The sequence below is a fragment of the Cnephaeus nilssonii genome, assembly GCF_951640355.1.
Source record: "Cnephaeus nilssonii genome assembly, chromosome: 2".
NCBI lineage: Eukaryota > Metazoa > Chordata > Mammalia > Chiroptera > Vespertilionidae > Cnephaeus > Cnephaeus nilssonii.
The window spans coordinates 73323205-73340590 of NC_137073.1; the positions used below are offsets into that span (position 1 = coordinate 73323205).

The 17386-nt window shown below is 39.6% G+C and overlaps 1 pseudogene across 1 annotated transcript; it reads right to left on the reverse strand.

Moving 5' to 3' along the window:
* Positions 1-9776: 9776 nt before the first annotated feature.
* On the reverse strand, positions 9777-10284 carry LOC307111257 (mitochondrial import receptor subunit TOM22 homolog; annotated as a pseudogene). Its single transcript has one exon. The product of its transcript is annotated as a mitochondrial import receptor subunit TOM22 homolog (transcript).
* Between the last annotated feature and the right edge of the window lie 7102 nt (positions 10285-17386).

Consider the following 17386-nt stretch of genomic DNA (forward strand, 5'->3'; position numbering starts at 1 on the left):
TTTCTGGACTGAAATTCTGAATTCTAAACGTTAACTTCATAGAAAGACCATGGACGAATTTCAAATGGCATGGGCCAGTGTGATGCAAGAACTAACTGCAGAGCTCATTTTATTTCCTAGGAGAGTCTGTATAAGAATGTTATGGTTCATGTATTATTTGCATGGATTAAATCCTTTTATCTATTCAATTATATATTCTATATTGTTCACTAATGTTACCTTATTAATATTTCCCCATTATATAGTAGTTATTTCATATTTTAGCTATGAAATAGTTCATCATGTAAATGTGCCGTAATTTCTTAACCATTATGCTTTCATTTAATGTGTTATCTTTATTTTTTTAATATGTATTTTATTGATTTTTACAGAGAGGAAGGGAGAGGGATAGAGAGTTAGAAACATTGATGAGAGAGAAACATCGATGAGCTGCCTCCTGCACACCCCTACTGGGGATGTGCCCGCAACCAAGGTACATGTCCTTGACCAGAATCGAACCTGGGACCCTTCAGTCTGCAGGCTGACACTCTATCCACTGAGCCAAACTAGTTAGGGCTAATGTGTTACCTTTAAATGTAACATCGAACATGGCAATAAACAACTTTGCACATACAAAAAAAAAGAATGATGTTATGGTGAAGTTATCCTTATTTTGCAAGACAGAAATATATTATTGTGTATATACACTGAGTGGCCAGATTATTATGATCTCTGAACGCATAATAATCTGGCCACTCAGTGTGTGTGTGTGTGTGTGTGTGTGTGTGTGTGTGTGTGTGTGTGTATTAGAGGCCCAGTGCATGAATTCGTGCATGGGTGGGTCCGGCCAGCCTAGCCAGGGGGAGGGGACATGGGTGGTTGGCCAGCCTGCCTGATGGTTGAACTCCTGGTTGAGAGGACAATTTGCATATTAGCATTTTATTATATAGGATATACACTGAGTGGCCAGATTATTATGCATTCAGAGATCATAATAATCTGGCCACTCAGTGTATATATGTACATTATGAACATACAGATATATATATGCCTATATATTAAGGAGGCATTTATCAGTGATCATATTTTAAATGCTATAAAAAATAAGAAAAAGTAAAATAGTATTATAGTAAAATACATTATGTAGTATATAACATACTATATTATCTGTACATATATACTATATACAAATATACATTAATAGTAAAATATAAATATAGTAATATATAATATATAGCAATATATAAATGTAGTAAAATAAGTATTACAGGCTTGTGACTACATTGGATCATTTGTGTAAAGAGACAGAAGGCAGACTACTATTATTTTTATCTAGGTACAATTCCAGAAAACTGATTTTGTTTGTTTCATGAGCCATAAATTATGTAATCATACTTGATATTACCTAATGTCTATGCAATTTCACAAAAGTCTTCAAAAGAAAAACAGTTTATAATTTTTAAATTGCAAATTATGTATAAATCTTTAGGGAACTCTTGTAAGAGAGGAAATAATCACAGCAATCTAACCCATTTCTGATCTTCCCAAAGAAGTACCCCAAACCTGATTATCATGTCTTTTAAAAAAGAAAGGTTACTTTCAGATGCTCCCTCTTTACTTTAATGCTGAGGATTTTTAAAAAAGAAATCAGATTTATTTAGAACAGCTATTCTCTTGCTTACCTTGCAGGAGGAGAGGTAGAGACAGCTGAACTACCTTAAATGTCTGGCATTGTCAGGTACTGAGATGCTGGAGGCTCAGCACCCATTTTCTTATATATGACATACCTTTGAAGATAAGTATTATTATCTCTCTTTTACAAATGAGAAAATGGGAACTCAGAGGTGAAGTGAATCTGAAAGTTATTTTAAGAATTATTATGATCAATAGACACCTTATATCTGGAGTTTTGTACTGTTTGTCATCACATTCTATATTAGGTTTTATTATATTGCCCCAGGAGAGAATTTCATGTTGTTGTTCAACAACAATAAGAGAAGTGCCATAATCTTGGTGGTTAAGTATGCCATTATAACCCAATGTCGACTACCAGCTGACTGGGGAGAAACAGCCAGAAGGATGTGGATAACTATATCCATAGTCGCTGGGTCTGAGAGCTGGAGCTCTTGCCCATCTGTATTGCATGACCTCCTCCATCTGACGAGTCTGTGGGACAGCTGCCACAGTTGATTTCCTCCATTTGTGACCTCTGGAACTTTGATAGTTGTGCCTGTGTCTTGGTATAGTTTAAGGCTCTGGAGCTGAGGGAGGACATTGTTCCTCCCATTAACACTAGTATGGACCTTCTCAAACATACTCTCCAGAGATCTTAGCCAAAGATCTAGGTTCTGGTGAATGGGTTTCCCCAGTGAGGTTCTCATGATTTTAGTGTTTTACAATGCTTTGATGAATCACAACTTTTCCTTTTAGCACTCTTTAAATTTTCACAGCCCCTCTATCTTGGAATCTGGCACACATTGCTCTGGAAGCTTGGTTACAAGACAGTAGAAAGCCACCATATAGTGCTGCAAGCAAACTGTCCTTTCATCCCTGACCACAACCATTATCCTTGGACCAAGCCTGGGTTTTCTGATATTCTCCTACCTCCAACCATCCTCTCTGTTCCAAGGAATGGTTTCAATGGTCAAAATATAGACCTGTTCCTATTATTTGTTCTTCAAACTGCTTAGTTCAAGGATTGGGCATTAGCTCCAAATTATTTCATCCTTGACTCATCCCAAAAGCCCATAAAAACTCAGGCATATGTAACTCACTCAAATAACAGGAAATATGCAAATTAGCCTTCATTATATCATCCAAGGACTACATATCCCATGATGAATTCTAGTTAAAGAAATTGGAGAACCTTATCTTTCAACTATAAATTTCAAATTTCTTCCTTTCTTTGGCTCCTGCAATTGACTTATAAACTTCCCTGGAAACTCCTACTCAAGAAATTAGTTGTTTCATCCTCTATAGAACAGGAGAATTCTGCTTATATCTTTATCATCTATAGAAATTATTATTTTGTATTAAATACAAAAATTGGGTTCTGTCAAAAGCAGGACCTTGAGTAAAAGTGACAAGGAAATTGGATACAAGTAGTGTATGTGGATGGTGTTCCAAGGAAGCCAGAGTGAGGAAGAAGGAAGAATGAAGTAAGTAAAGGAAAGCCAATAAAGGAGCAAGTATTAAGCAGTTCACAACTGTGGGTAATTGGGGCTCAAATCCCAGTGGAGATTCTCTGAGGAACCATGTAAAACATTCCTTATAATTGTCCTTTGACATGGCCAAAGGAATGTCATACCTCTTGACACATCTCTGTCCCCCTCTAGATTATATATTCCTGTGGGGCATACACCACACCTTGATCATTTTCACATCCTTGATGGTCAGAACATCTGACATAGGTGGAAGGTGAATGATTGCATGGATGGATGGACAAATAAATGGATTTACAGATGGAGGGATAGATGGATGGGGATAAAGCCAAAGAAATTTCTTTCACATCAAATTTGCACTCACCTAATGGCTTTTCTAATCTCTTTTTGTTACTTGCTTTGTTAATAGTAGTTTTCACCATACATTCTGAATTTTTGCCATAAAATTCTATATTTTATTATAGTGCATAATAGCTGTAGTAAAGAGTTCTAAAATTCTTTTTAAATATTTTTTTATTGATTTCAGAGAGTAAGGGAGATGGGAAGCGAGATAGAAACATCAATGATGAGAGAGAATCATTGATCGGCTGCCTCCTGAATGCCCCCCACTGGGCATCAAGCCCCACAACCCAGGCATGTGCTCTGACTGGGAATTGAACCATGACCTCCTGGTTCATAGGTTGATGCTCAACCATTGAGCCATGCCAGCCAGGCCTAAAAAGATTTTTTAGAAACAATAAAATTTCTGTAAAACAAATAAAATTAAAAAAACATTTGCCTTCCCTTTGCCTGCTTTGTCACCCACTTTTCACCATAAAGGGCAAGGAAACATCAATGATCATAAAATAAGAACAGAAAACAGCTACTTTGTCAGGCAAAGTTCTGAAGAAATAAATCACATTTTCACAAGGGTATTAGACCAGTTTCCTGATTAAATTGTTGTCTGGTACACAAATGAATTTTTTAAAAATCAATGGAGATTTAGCAATGTGAGAATTTAAACATGTTAATACAAAAAAATCAAGTCTAATAATTTCTAAATCAATGGAATCAGGATTCCAGAGCATTAGCTCAAGTTAAGAAGTTGAGAACTCAGAGAGGTCTAACCATGTCAGGGTGGCCTGTAGACAGGCTTGCCAGAGAACAACTTCAAGAGGATCAAGGATCATCCTGGGAGGAGCAGTGGGAGATGCCGACAGCCAGCCTCTAAGCCTGGGGCCCTGAAGCCACTGGGGAACAGAAACTCTTTCTTTATCCTCTCATAGGCAATGTGGTTGGTGGGGAAAGAGTTCAGGGAAAGAGGAGGGAGTAGAAGAGTCCAAGCTTATTCTGTGGACATCGGCTGAGGTCTGAGAGGGAGGACAATTCTGGATGCAGTGTGAGATGCATCCCTCAATTGCCTTCCGATCAAGCCCTCAGAAACTCATGCCAAATTTCTAGGGAGAAAAACGCTGTAACAGAAAGGAAGATAAATAAAGAGCTATTATCACTAGAAGCACAGCAAGGAACTGACAACAGACAGTTCTGCCTTGCATGAGGAAAAAAAAAAACCTCACTTCAGAACCTAGAACCTTGCCAATATTGAGAGTGGATTGAGGGGTCAGGCTGGGCAACAGGGGGCAGTGTCATGCACTTCTAGGTGGAAGATGGAGGTCATGATAGAATGACCTGCAGAGAAAAGGGGACAGGGTGGAGGCATCCAGGACAACAGCTAGGAGACAGAGCTGAGATTAAAACCACACTGGGTGGCACAATTGTAAAGGGCATCCTCTAATCCTCTTACCCAGGGACGCCCATTTCAAGCCAAACCACATTGAACAAGATAAGTTTCACTGATATTTCCTAGATAACACTAATTTTTGTTCTTCCTCATATTCAACATTTCTGAAAACTCAATTAATTAAACATGCAAATGAGATATAGTATTAAATACATCTTAGTATTTGCTAAAATAAATAAAATTATAAATAAACTTATTTGACTTGATTATGAAATTTAACTCATGTAAATACATGTGTTTTTTTATTATATAAGCAATTGATATCCATTAGAGGAAAGATTCTGGATTATCCTATCAGCTTGCATAAATTTGTAAAAAGGATTTTGGAATGATATTCTGGTATATTACTCCACCAAACAAAAAAACAAAAACACCACTTGAGAAAAATGTAGAAAACGAAAGTCAAATTGTTAAATTAACAATGCTATATCCATGCAAGGATTATTATATAACAATTAAAATGTTTTTTTTAAATGTGTAATAATTTGTAAGAACAAGTATAATAATAAATGGGAAAAGGTAAGTTATATAGAGTATGAAGAGGAAAGGTACAACTTCATTTTTAATATCTAAAATTAGAAAAGAAGATAGATAAAATAATAGACTATTTGTTTTCTTTTTCTACTTTACTTTCAATTTCTTTAATGATCATCCATTACTGTAACAACCTACAAATAAGTTCAGGAGAAAGAATGTAGCTTAGTTTCTATTTTAATAACTAGAGGCCCGGTGCACAAAATTCGTGGATGGGGGGGGGGGTTCCCCTCAACCCAGCCTGCACTCTCTCCAATCCAGGACCTCTCGGGGGATGTCCAGCTGCCAGATGTCCAGTAGTCGGACATCCCTCTCACAATCCTGGACTGCTGGCTCCTAATCGCTCACCTGCCTGCCTGCCTGGTCGCCCCTAACTGCCCCCACCAGCCTGATCACCCCTCATTGCCTCTGTGTGCCAGCCTGATCACCCCTAACTGCCCCTCGCTGCTGGCCAGGTCACCCCCAACTGTCCCCCCCCCCCTGCCAGCCTGGTCACCGCCAACTGCCCCCCCCTGCCGACCTGGTCACCCCTAACTGCACCACCCCCCCCCCCCGCCAGCCTGGTTGCCCCCAACTGCTCCCTCTGCCGGCCTGGTTGCCCCTCACAGCTTCCCCGCTGGCCTGGTTGCCCCATGCAGCCTGCTGTTCAGTCGTTTGTTCGTCCCTCACTAACCCCCCTGCCGGCTTGGTCGTAGGCAGCCACCTTGTGAGGGTGTGAGGGTTAATTTGCATATTACCTCTTTATTATATGGAATATGCGTAAAAAAGGCCAAATCTTCACAGGGCTTAGAATTGGGGGGAAAATTTTTTGACTTTACAGATCTAGAAAAAAACTGCTTTGAATCCAATAACCTGTGCCTTAGCATGTAAATCACCACTTTTTTCTCACCATTTTTTCTCCCACATGATCTGGAGCAGATAAGTGAAAGATTGGAGAACTGTGTGCCTGGTGGTTATCTTGCTGAAAAGAGGCCCTTGGTAAAAGTTTACTGATGGAACAACAAGGCCTTTACTGCTGGATCTTTCCCAAAATTTAATCAACCTACTCAATGCACAAAAGCACAAAACAATGTTCAGAGGTTTAAATCCAACCTTCGCAAGGAGACTCCCTACATACCATCCTTTTGCTTATCAGTAACATTTGCCCATTAATGTCTTAGGACTAAACATTGATACTGGCATTAATTATATGTTAAATGTATAATTAATTTACTTTTGATCAACAGGTATAAAAATGCTTCTGGAAGGCAATCTATGTCATCATTAATAGGAGTGTCTTTGTTTAGGGTGCTAGCTGGCCATACCAGAAAGAACAATCATGTGATTTAGGGTGGACACTTTGAGTCATGTGGTATCAGTTGACGTGGAGACTGAGTTCAATCATGTGGGTAATCAATTAATCCATTATTCCTGTGAAATGAAGCTCCAACAAAACTCTGACACCAATTCATGGATATTGTCAAATACTGATGCTGGGACGGTAATGGGTCATTACTCCATGGGAGAGGACAATGGAAGCTTTGCCTTAGGAACCCTCCTAAGCTGTGTCTAATGTTTCTCTTCCTTTGGCTGAATTTAATGTGTATCATTTCCCTGTCATAAATCATAATTGTAAGTATAATAACTTTCAGTGAGTTCTATGAACCCTTCTAGTGAACTACTAAATTCATTAGGTTTGGGTGGTTTTTGGAATCTTCCAAACTTCCTGGTAGTGTCAGAGTGATAGCAGTCTTGGAGAGTGTGCCCTCAAACTTTGCAGTTGGACCAACTCCAGTCATGTAGATAATATGGGTGTGATAATTTGGTCCTCACGCCATGTTTTGCCAACCCCTGTTCTAGCTCATTAAAATATCTGTACAGTGTAAGTGTTTGTTGTGATGAATGTAAAATTCACAATTGTGTTCAAACAAGCTGTATTATCTTACCAATCAAAATAGACTCTTTAATTGTCAAAATTTGCAGAAATTTTATATTTACACAGAATAACTGCAACATATTTGTGACAAAATTGATGCTGAAAATAAAAAGGTACTTACTTTTTATGTGCACTTTCCTCTTAGCTGCCCATATTAAATTACATTTTTAAAAATGTTTGTGCCTTGCCTTACCCGGTTTGGCTCAGTGGATAGAGGGTTGGCCTGTGGATTATAGGGTCCTGGGCTCAATTCTAGTCAAGGGCACATACCTTGGCTGCAGGCTCCTCCCCAGCCAGGGCCCTCGTGGTGGTGGGGAGAGCATACAATAGGCAACTAATCTATGTGTCTCTCTCACACCAATGTTTCTCTCTGTGTGTGTCTCTCCCCTTCCCACTCTCTCTAAAAAGCAATGGCAAAATATCTTTGGGTGAGAATTGAAAATAATAATAAAATAAATAAACAAATAAATGTTTGTGCCTTTGAAGAACTACAGTACTTTGCAAATCATCCTAAGTTTCCCACCATGCTATAGGACAGTGATGGGCAACCTTTTGAGCTTGGTGTGTCAAACTTCGACAAAAAACTGAGCATAACTCGGGTAGTGTGTCACTTTGAGGCAAAAACTAACTCCAAGACTCTAGTCGCAAATGTTTCATCCTCAGGAGCAGCAAATGTTTCATCCTCGGCATGCGGCCACGTGTCATCAAAAATGGCTACGTGTGTCCGTGCTGACACGCGTGTCATAGGTTCACCATCACTGCTATAGGAGAAAGCAAATGATCCCTTCAGCATGTGTTTAAGACTCCTATGCAGCATTATAGGAATTATGACATGACAGCAACAAAAACCACAGAATTTTCCCAAGAAACAGGAGAAATTTGTACCTTTGGCCCATAAACAAACTGATGCCAAACAACACCTGTTTTAACATGTAAACATTTGTTTCCATGTCTTGATGGTCAACTTGTCCCTTCAATCTTTTCAAAGAGATTGTAGAGAGAAACTCATATGGGAAGCAGGCTGCATTCGTTTTAAATCTGGTTTTCATTTGGTATAAACTCAATTTTCTGTGTTTATCATATTCTGCTCAATATTAGGCATTTTGGAGATGGTAATAATCTCACTATTTTATAATTAACTATTAACCATGGGTAATTTATTTCTTCAATTGCATTTTCTATAGTAGTTATAAAGTACCACAAGCTGTTACAATTTAATTGCCAAGTTAGCCTAGCTGGCATGAATGACTCTTTCTATGTGACTGACATCTACAACTAAAATATCTACTGACTAGATAGTCCCATCTATATAACATCAAAATATGGCCTATCCCCTAATCAATTTCCTCCCTTTGGAGGTGGGGAAGCTGTTTCACATTGGCAATAGTGTCCACTTGCACTCAGCTTATTGCCTTGCATGTGACTCTCTACTCAGCCAGAATGTCAATTTAATTTTCTGATAACTACCACCAAGCTGACTTCAGGGAAGAGTACAGAAGGAGGCAAAATTCACATTCCTAAACTACTGTTTCAGCTGTAAACACAGCCCCATTCCTAATTCCCCACATGAAGAACATTGGACTGTAGCACTTAAAAATTTACTGAAGGCTTAAAAATATAAAAAGAGAATTAGAACATACAAAAGAAAAAAACATAAAATGGAAATTTAAGTATTGGTTCTAGAGTCAGTCAGCCATTGCCTGCAGCCATTTCCCTCTTTAGTCCTCAGTCACAAGTAGCCAATGTCATCTTGTCGTCTACTGTTATGTGTCTCTATCATGTCCTCCTTAACCAGAGTCTGGTCCTATTGTCACCAACCAAGAGAGAAGATGAAGCTCTTTCTTCCTCTAACCTAAGGCCACCTTTATTTTTTTTAATCATTTTAAATATTTAATTACAAAAGTGAGCACTGACTTTTTTTTTTTTTCTGTCTTAGACACACACACAGGTCTCATGGCCAAAATGTGCAGAGGAAGTGAGCTCCGCTCTGCCCTCCACCGTACCCATCCTGTGGTTAACACTGCTGCCAGCCCTCCCTCTTTTCCAACATACATAGACATCCACAGTGGCTGCTTTTACACCACAGCTGTAATGCATTTTGTATTTCATATACTGTGCATGACAAAACAAAACCGTCGTTAACTGTCAGGGGTACATCCTTCCCACTGGCATCAGTTCCTACTCCACAAGCAGACACTGAGGAGACCTTCTGGTTAGGAGTAACTTAGCGAGAGGCGGGATGGCCTGAGTTGGAGTGACCATCTGCATGGATGCACTGGTGTCAGAGTGAGGAGAGAAGTTTGTCAGGAAAGCTTGCAGGGCACAGTTGCAAGTTGGGAGTCTCTCCATGAGACAATGAAGGGGAAATTTTCCCAACCAGGTTTTTTTTGGTGCCGAAAAGAAAAAAAGAAAAAAAAATCAGTTCCAACAGTATTGAATTTTCAAACTTCTCCCACCAAGACAGGTCAAGTAGAGCAGTAACAGTCTAGATCTTTCCAGGAAGTGAAGGTAGAGCCCCTGGCATTCCTCCTGACAGCCCTGTGTTAGGCCCTAGGAGTATCTGCCGCTGCTGCAGTGGCTGCTGTTGCTCCATTTGCAGCTTCTCAGTCTCAAAGACAACAGGAAGAACCAGGAGCATGAAGGAAGCTGTCCCAATCCACCAGGCTGCCCTGGAAAACCAGTACATTTTTTTGAGCCACAAAGAGGGAGAGATCAAAAGTGGCTCCGGCTTCGGACTGGATCCTCTCCGGAAGCTTCTCCGTCAGACCCCAGAGTCTCCCCTAGAGGGTCTCATCTGGCTCGTCATCGTCATCCTCTCCCAGCTCCTCCTCAGTCTTCTCCACATCGCCTTTCGGAAGCAATTCTTCTGGGGGCAGGGGAGCCCCTGGACCAGGGGCAGCGACGATGGCGGCCATGGCTGTGGGTGGGGACCACCTTTATTCTTTCTCCAGAAAATTGACAGTGTGGCTACCATTTTCTTCAGAAGAGATTTCCCAATCCACACCCTCAGGGATCCTTTGGTCCCCCTAACCTACGAAAAGTGACAAGTATACGTAGCTGACAGTACAGTTCCCAACATCTGGCTTATCCATTTACAAGTGGCATCACATGTGAGGCAGTGATGATCCACCACGTGGTGGTCTGTAACAATCCAGTGCAGTTTCATTTCACCATCTTTCTTTCATGCAGTAAGGAAGAAATTAGACCTGTGTGTCCCCTTGGGCATGGTCGTAGTCTCATGATTTCCTGTGAGGCAATCCTATCTAATAAAGAGGGAATATGCTAATTGACCATCACACCCTCACAAAGATGGAGGCACCCACAGCCAATAAGGAGGGAATATGCTAATTGACTGCCACACCCTCAAAGATGGCGGTGCTCACAGCCACAAGATGGCGGCACCCAGTCCCCTCAGCCCTCCAGCCACACAGGGCTGGCCCAAGGCTCAGGCAAGCCTTGGATGGCAGCTGCCCAGCTTCCCCGGGGCGGCCCGAGGTGTAGGGCCACCCAAGGCTCAGGTAACCAGGGCTGGCAAGGCTTGTGCTGCCGGCAGTGGCAGCAGCAGAGGTGTGATGGGGACGTCACCTTCCCCTGATAGCGGGTTGCCTCCCACCCCTGAGGGCTCCCAGACTATGAGAGGAGGCAGGCCGGGCTGAGGGACTCCTCCTCCAGTGCATAAATTTTCATGCACCAGGCCTCTAGTAACTAAATATAAAAAGGCACTCTCGTCTCTCAAGAACAATTCATTTTGAATTAGTACAAAGATTTTTCCTCCTAACTCTGTAGTAGCCTCATTCTAGAGAGACATAGAATTTAGATTTCTAAACAAAATTTAATATCTCAATTAGATACATCTGCATTTTGTTTGGTGTGTCCATAAGAACAATGGCCAGGTACTTGTTTGTAACAAAATGATTTTAGAAGTTCATCAAAGGAGCCACACCCAGAACAAAGAGAAAGGAGGACCCAGGCTTAAGGACAAATTCCAGGATCCAAGAAACAGCTCACCAATGTCCTAACTGGTTTTCCAGTTTCACCGATTTCCCTGAGGCACTAATTACACTGGTGTGTGATTATAGTCCAGCTGGTTGAAATCTCTGTTGATTTAGTTATCCAAAAGGTCAGTTAGTTCTTACAGAGTCCAAAGTCCAGTGAGAAACATGTTTATGTTTTTCTATTTCAAACAGTACTTCTTTCCTGACAATATTTACTTTATTCTGCTGCAGAAATGTTTATAAATATACCTCCACCTAGAGATATAGGTGAAAATGCAGGCACATTGATATTGTGTGGATATTCAAACAACATATGTGTGAATAAAATAAGAAATATTACCAAGTAGAAACTATTGAATATTAAGAGAGAAATTATAGTAGTATGTAGCCTATGTAAGGCCCTAGATGTGGCCTAGTTTGTCTATGAATGACCTGCTTTGACCAAAATATGTCTATTTCATAATCTTCATAAAAAAAGAAATCTTAGCCCAGCCGGCATGGCTCAGTGGTTGAGCATCGACTTATGAACTAGGAGGTCTATGGTTCGATTCCTGGTTGGGGCACATACCCAGGTTGCGGGCTTGATTCCCAATGCGGGGCGTGCAGGAGGCAGCAGATCAATAATTGTCTCTCATCATTGATGTTTCTCTCTCTCTCCCTCTCCCTTATTCTCTGAAATCAATACAAATATCTATCTACCTATCTATAGCCATCTTAAAGACCAACAACATAAAATATAACTTTAAAAAAACTATATTTTGGGATTTATACATTGTTTTTCTTTTTCTAATTCACTAATGTGTCCAATTTTTATGAATTATATTTCTTTAAGTTTATTTTGCAATTATGCTCCTAGATTTTTAGGTAAATGCTTAGTTATTAACTTAAAATTTTTGGCAATGATAAAATTATTTACATCTATGAATTGTCCTCTAAACATAAGAACCACTCCCATGTATTTTAAGTGTGGTATTATCATTATTATTAATGTCCAAATTATCGGTTATTTCCATTTTAATTTTATTTTTTGGACTCAATAGTTATTTAGGAGGGTGTTTTTAAGTTTCAAAGTGGTTAGTTTTTTTACTGCATTTTGTGATCTGAGTATGCAGCCAATCCAAATTATACCCTTTGCACTATTTCCTTTTCAGCCTAAAATATGACCAATTTTTTGTATATATTTCATGGTAATATTAAAAAAGTAAGTGCTTATATGGTACATGTATATTAATGTTTTTAATAAAATAAAATTTATTAATCATGCAAAAGGGGTTCAATAGAAGATTGAGCTGGCAGAAGAACGAATCAGTGAGTTAAGAAAAATGAATCAGTCAATTGTGATCTTCCAGTCTGAGGAGCAGTTTACACCCAGATTCTTTTTTTTTTTTTATTGAGGTATTATATGTGTACATATCTTACCATTACCCCCCCACCCCACACCCACACATGCCCTCACCCCCCAGAGTTTTCCGTCCATTGTTTATGCTTATATGCATGCATACAAGTCCTTCGTTTGATTTCTTATCTACCCCCCCTCTCCCTAACTTTCCCCCTGTAATTTGAAAGTCTGTTTGTTGCTTTAATGTCTCTGTAACTATCTTTTTGTTCATCAGTTTATAATGTTCTTTATTATCCATAAATGAGTGAGATCATGTGGTATTTTTCTTTCATTGACTGGCTTATTTCACTTAGTATAATATTCTCCAATTCCATCCAGGTTGCTGCAAATGATGAGAATTCCTTCTTTTTTATGGCAGCATAGTATTCCATTGTGTAGATGTACCACAGTTTTCTGATCCAGTCATCTGCTGACGGGCACCTAGGCTGTTTCCAAATCTTAGCTATTGTAAATTGTGCTGCTATGAACATGGGGGTGCATATATCCTTTCTGATTGGTGTTTCTAGTTTCTTCGGATATATTCCCAGGAGTGGGATTACTGGGTCAAATGGGAGTTCCATTTTCAGTTTTTTGAGGAAACTCCATACTGTTCTCCACAGTGGCTGTACCAGTCTGCATTCCCACCAGCAGTGCACGAGGGTTCCTTTTTCTCCGCATCCTCGCCAACACTTGTCGTTTGTTGATTTGTTGATGATAGCCATTCTGACAGGTGTGAGATGGTACCTCATTGTTGTTTTGATTTGCATCTCTCGGATAATAAGTGACTTTGAGCATGTTTTCATGTGTCTCTTGGCCTTCCTTCTGTCTTCTTTTGAAAATATTCTGTTTAGGTCCGTTGCCCATTTTTTTATTGGATCATTTATCTTCCTTTTATTAAGTTGCATAAGCTGCCTGTAGATGTTGGAGATTAAACCTTTATCAGTGCTAGCATTTGCAAATATGTTCTCCCATGCACCCAGATTCTTTTTCTGTGTTTTCCAAGTTCTGAAATTCTTGCTACTCTACCCTATACTTACCAAATCCCATCTATTCTGTCCTTGTGACATAAGACCTTCACATTTTCAATGTTTAGCCTGTTTAGGGTCTTTACCATGGCCAAGTATCATAGGAAGAGAAAATCAGGGCATGCAGCATGTTCTGCAATCTCTTTCTCAGCTTCTGTTTCTTTTTAGACCCCCAGGCTACCGTCTCACCCTCGGACCTAAGTCATCTGCACTCTCTCAATTGTTCTTCGCAGATACAGGCAACAACAACTACAAAAAATTTTTTTTATTAATTTCTTTCTTCAACTGATAGTTTTGCAAGTAAATTACAGTTTGACCCTTGGCTCAAGACTTTGCAAATATTTTAAGATCATACAAATAGCTGCTCCAAACAGGTTTTCTGTGCCTTTCAGTAAACAACTAAGTTTGTAACCTGGACGAAGCAGATTAAACAAGTGTGTGTGTTTTCTATGAAATAGGGTTAGAAAATGCATGTAGTCATTGATTTGACATGTGACCCAAGCCTCTTGTCACATGTCACATTTCTCTGGTATTGTTCCCTTTTGCTCTTTAGGAAAGTGCTTATCCACTATTTATGCTGATCTTGCTTTATAATGTTATACCTTCCTTTCCCAAAACCTATTTATATACCGCTAAATAAAGCTGTGGTAAGACACCACTTTTTCATTTGACTCTGATTCTACATAATAATTTCCCATTTGAAACAACAATTATTTTATCAAGAAGAAACAGCTGCAAAACACAGCAATTCCTTTGAACTACCATTAACACATGTTCCCTGCTGTCAAGCCAGATGTTTAGCTCTAAATACTGAGCTTTCTGTTTAAATGAGTAGGAAGCCTGGAGATGAGTAGAGACTGGCTGTACTCCCCTGAGATGAGGTGCAGCCCCTATGTCAGGCTCTCTGGTACGGAAAACACTGGAAATACCCTTCCCATCATTCTTTGCCTTTTGACCCTATTCTCCCTGGACTTCCTGTCACCACTTCCTTGTTAAGTTCTCGGGAGCCAGTTGTATCACCTGAGTTCTACTGTTTACATTCCTCATTCTAGATAATTGCAGTGTTACAAAAAGTCATAGAGAGTCAAAATTATTAATGCATGAGTGTTCATAGCTTCTTTCCCTCTCCCACAAGCAAAGTAAAACTCTGTAGTTATTAATCTCTAGGCATTTTTCCACTTACCTTTCTCTTGGACCTTATTAGAGAGGTGGGGGCAGGAGGAAGTCAGACTTGTTGATTGTGCTGAAAAGCCTTGGTTGGGAGTTAACAGTTGGGGAGAGAGTTTTCAGGAGCAGCTGCTTCCATTAAAAATATTGAGAATGGCAGAGGTGTAGACAGAGGGTTTTTCAGTGCATTAGCCATGCCTGCTAAAATTTATTTGAGAATTATGATTATAAAATAGAAGGTAATGTTTTGAACTGGTGGAGGATAAAGAGATGGGAAGGAGCCCTAACCGGTTTGGCTCAGTGGATGGAGCGTTGGTCTTCGGACTGAAGGGTCCCAGGTTTGATCCCGGTCAAGGGCATGTACCTTGGTTGCGGGCACATCCCCAGTAGGGGGTGTGCAGGAGGCAGTTGATTGGTGTTTCTCTCTCATCGATGTTTCTACTTCTCTATCCCTCTCCCTTCCTCTCTGTAAAAAAAAAGAGATGGGAAGGAGTGTAAAGATGCTACTGTTCTCATTTTTTAGCAGAAAGTCATTAGTCATTGATGATATATCAAATTAAAATGTGTGTGTATGTGTGTTTTAAAAAGGACAGTGAATACAGCCTTTTAACATGTTAGAGTATTTAGAGTCCTGCAGGAAATAATATATTTTATGGCAAAGAAATATTTATTTCCAGCCCTAGCTGGTTTTGATCAGTGGTTAAAGCATCAGCTCACAGACTAAAGGTTCTTGGGTTCAATTACAGTCAAGGGCATGTACCTGGGTTGCAGGCTCGATCCCCACCCCAGTTGAGACCTGGGGTGTGTGAGGGAGGCAACCAATTGATGTGTCTCTCTCACATTGATGTATTTTTTTCTCTCTCTTTCTCCTTCCTTCCACTCTAAAAATCAATGGAAAAAATATCCTAGGGTGAGGATTAACAATAACAACAACAAAATTATTTCCAGTTCAACAGTTACTTTTAATTTTTCTTTCTTTTATTAAATTTAAGTAAGATTAAGTTTGTGCCCTAGCCCGTTTGGTTCAGTGGCTAGAGTGTCAGCCTGTGGACTGAAGGGTCCCAGGTTCAATTCCCATCAAGGGTACATGCCTAGGTTGTGGGCTCAACCCCCCAGTAGGGCGTGTGCAGAAGGCAGCTGATCAATGATTCTCTCTCATCATTGATGTTTCTATCTCTCCCTCTCCCTTCCTCTCTGAAACCAATAAAAATATATTTTTAAAAAGATTAAGTTTGTAATATGTTTGATATAAGTAATGTGATCCCATGTTTAGAAAAGTATTCCTTCTATTTATGTATATGCTTAGAAGGATGTGTATAATAATATTCTAAAACTAATAATGGTTATTTCTGGGTGGTAGACTTGAAGTGATACTTGAACTTTTATCTTTGTGAAATTCTATTATTTGAAACAAGTATGAGACTAGACTAATTTTTCTTTTTTCTTGTTTCCCTGAAACAAATATGAGACTAGACTAATTTTTCTTTTTAAAATGGGGGGGTGGGAAATAACAATATGATAATGGTGATTAGTTAAGGATGGTAGGAATACGGATAATTATTATTTTTTCTTTGTGCTTGTCTTAGTCCATTTGGGCTGCTACTACAAAATACCACAGACTGGGTAGCTTATAAACAACAAAAACTTATTTCTCACCGTCTGGAAGCTGAAAGTCCAAGATCAAGGCACCTGCACTTCTGGTGAGGACCTCTTCCTGGTTCACAGCTGGCGCCTTCTGGCTGTGTCCTCACCTGGTGGGAGAAGCGGGGCGTCTCTCCTACAAGAACGCTAATCCTTCAGGAGGGCTCCAGCATCAGGATGCAATCATCTCCTAGAGGCCACCTCCTACCATTACATTGTGGGTTAGGTGGGGGCAGGGTGGGCGGGCACAAACGTTCACAGCATAGCTGTGCTTCTCTATATTTACTAACTACCCAAAAATTAAATTATAAAATTAAAATGATGGAAATACCCAATGTTGCTGTTATACATTCCTTCTAAGTTAATACGTTTTATTTCAATGGAAGTTTTAGGAAGATGATAATACAAAGCATTGTTTTCCACAGTACCCTTCAACCAAAGATGATTTTTACAGACATGCATTAAAAAAGTATCACCGATTCCAAGATAAATCAGTATTTATCTAAAGGTTGGCATATACAGAGTTAAAGAAATAGCATCAGTAATTGCTGTGCCTAAGACACTCTGAGGAAGGGAAGCAGTCCAGGAATGTTAGGGGATTTCAGAACTCAGATGAAAATTACCCCAGCAATGAAATAAGTGCCTAATAATAAGTAACTAACAGATAACTTATTTCATACCTCAGGACTCCAGTCTGTAAAACAGAGGTAATAATTTCTCTTTATATTAAACAGCATTAGGAGGTTAAGGGAGTGCTGCATGGTGATGCTCAGGTTCTTAAGAGAACTCAACAACGGCGGTTTGGAGTAAG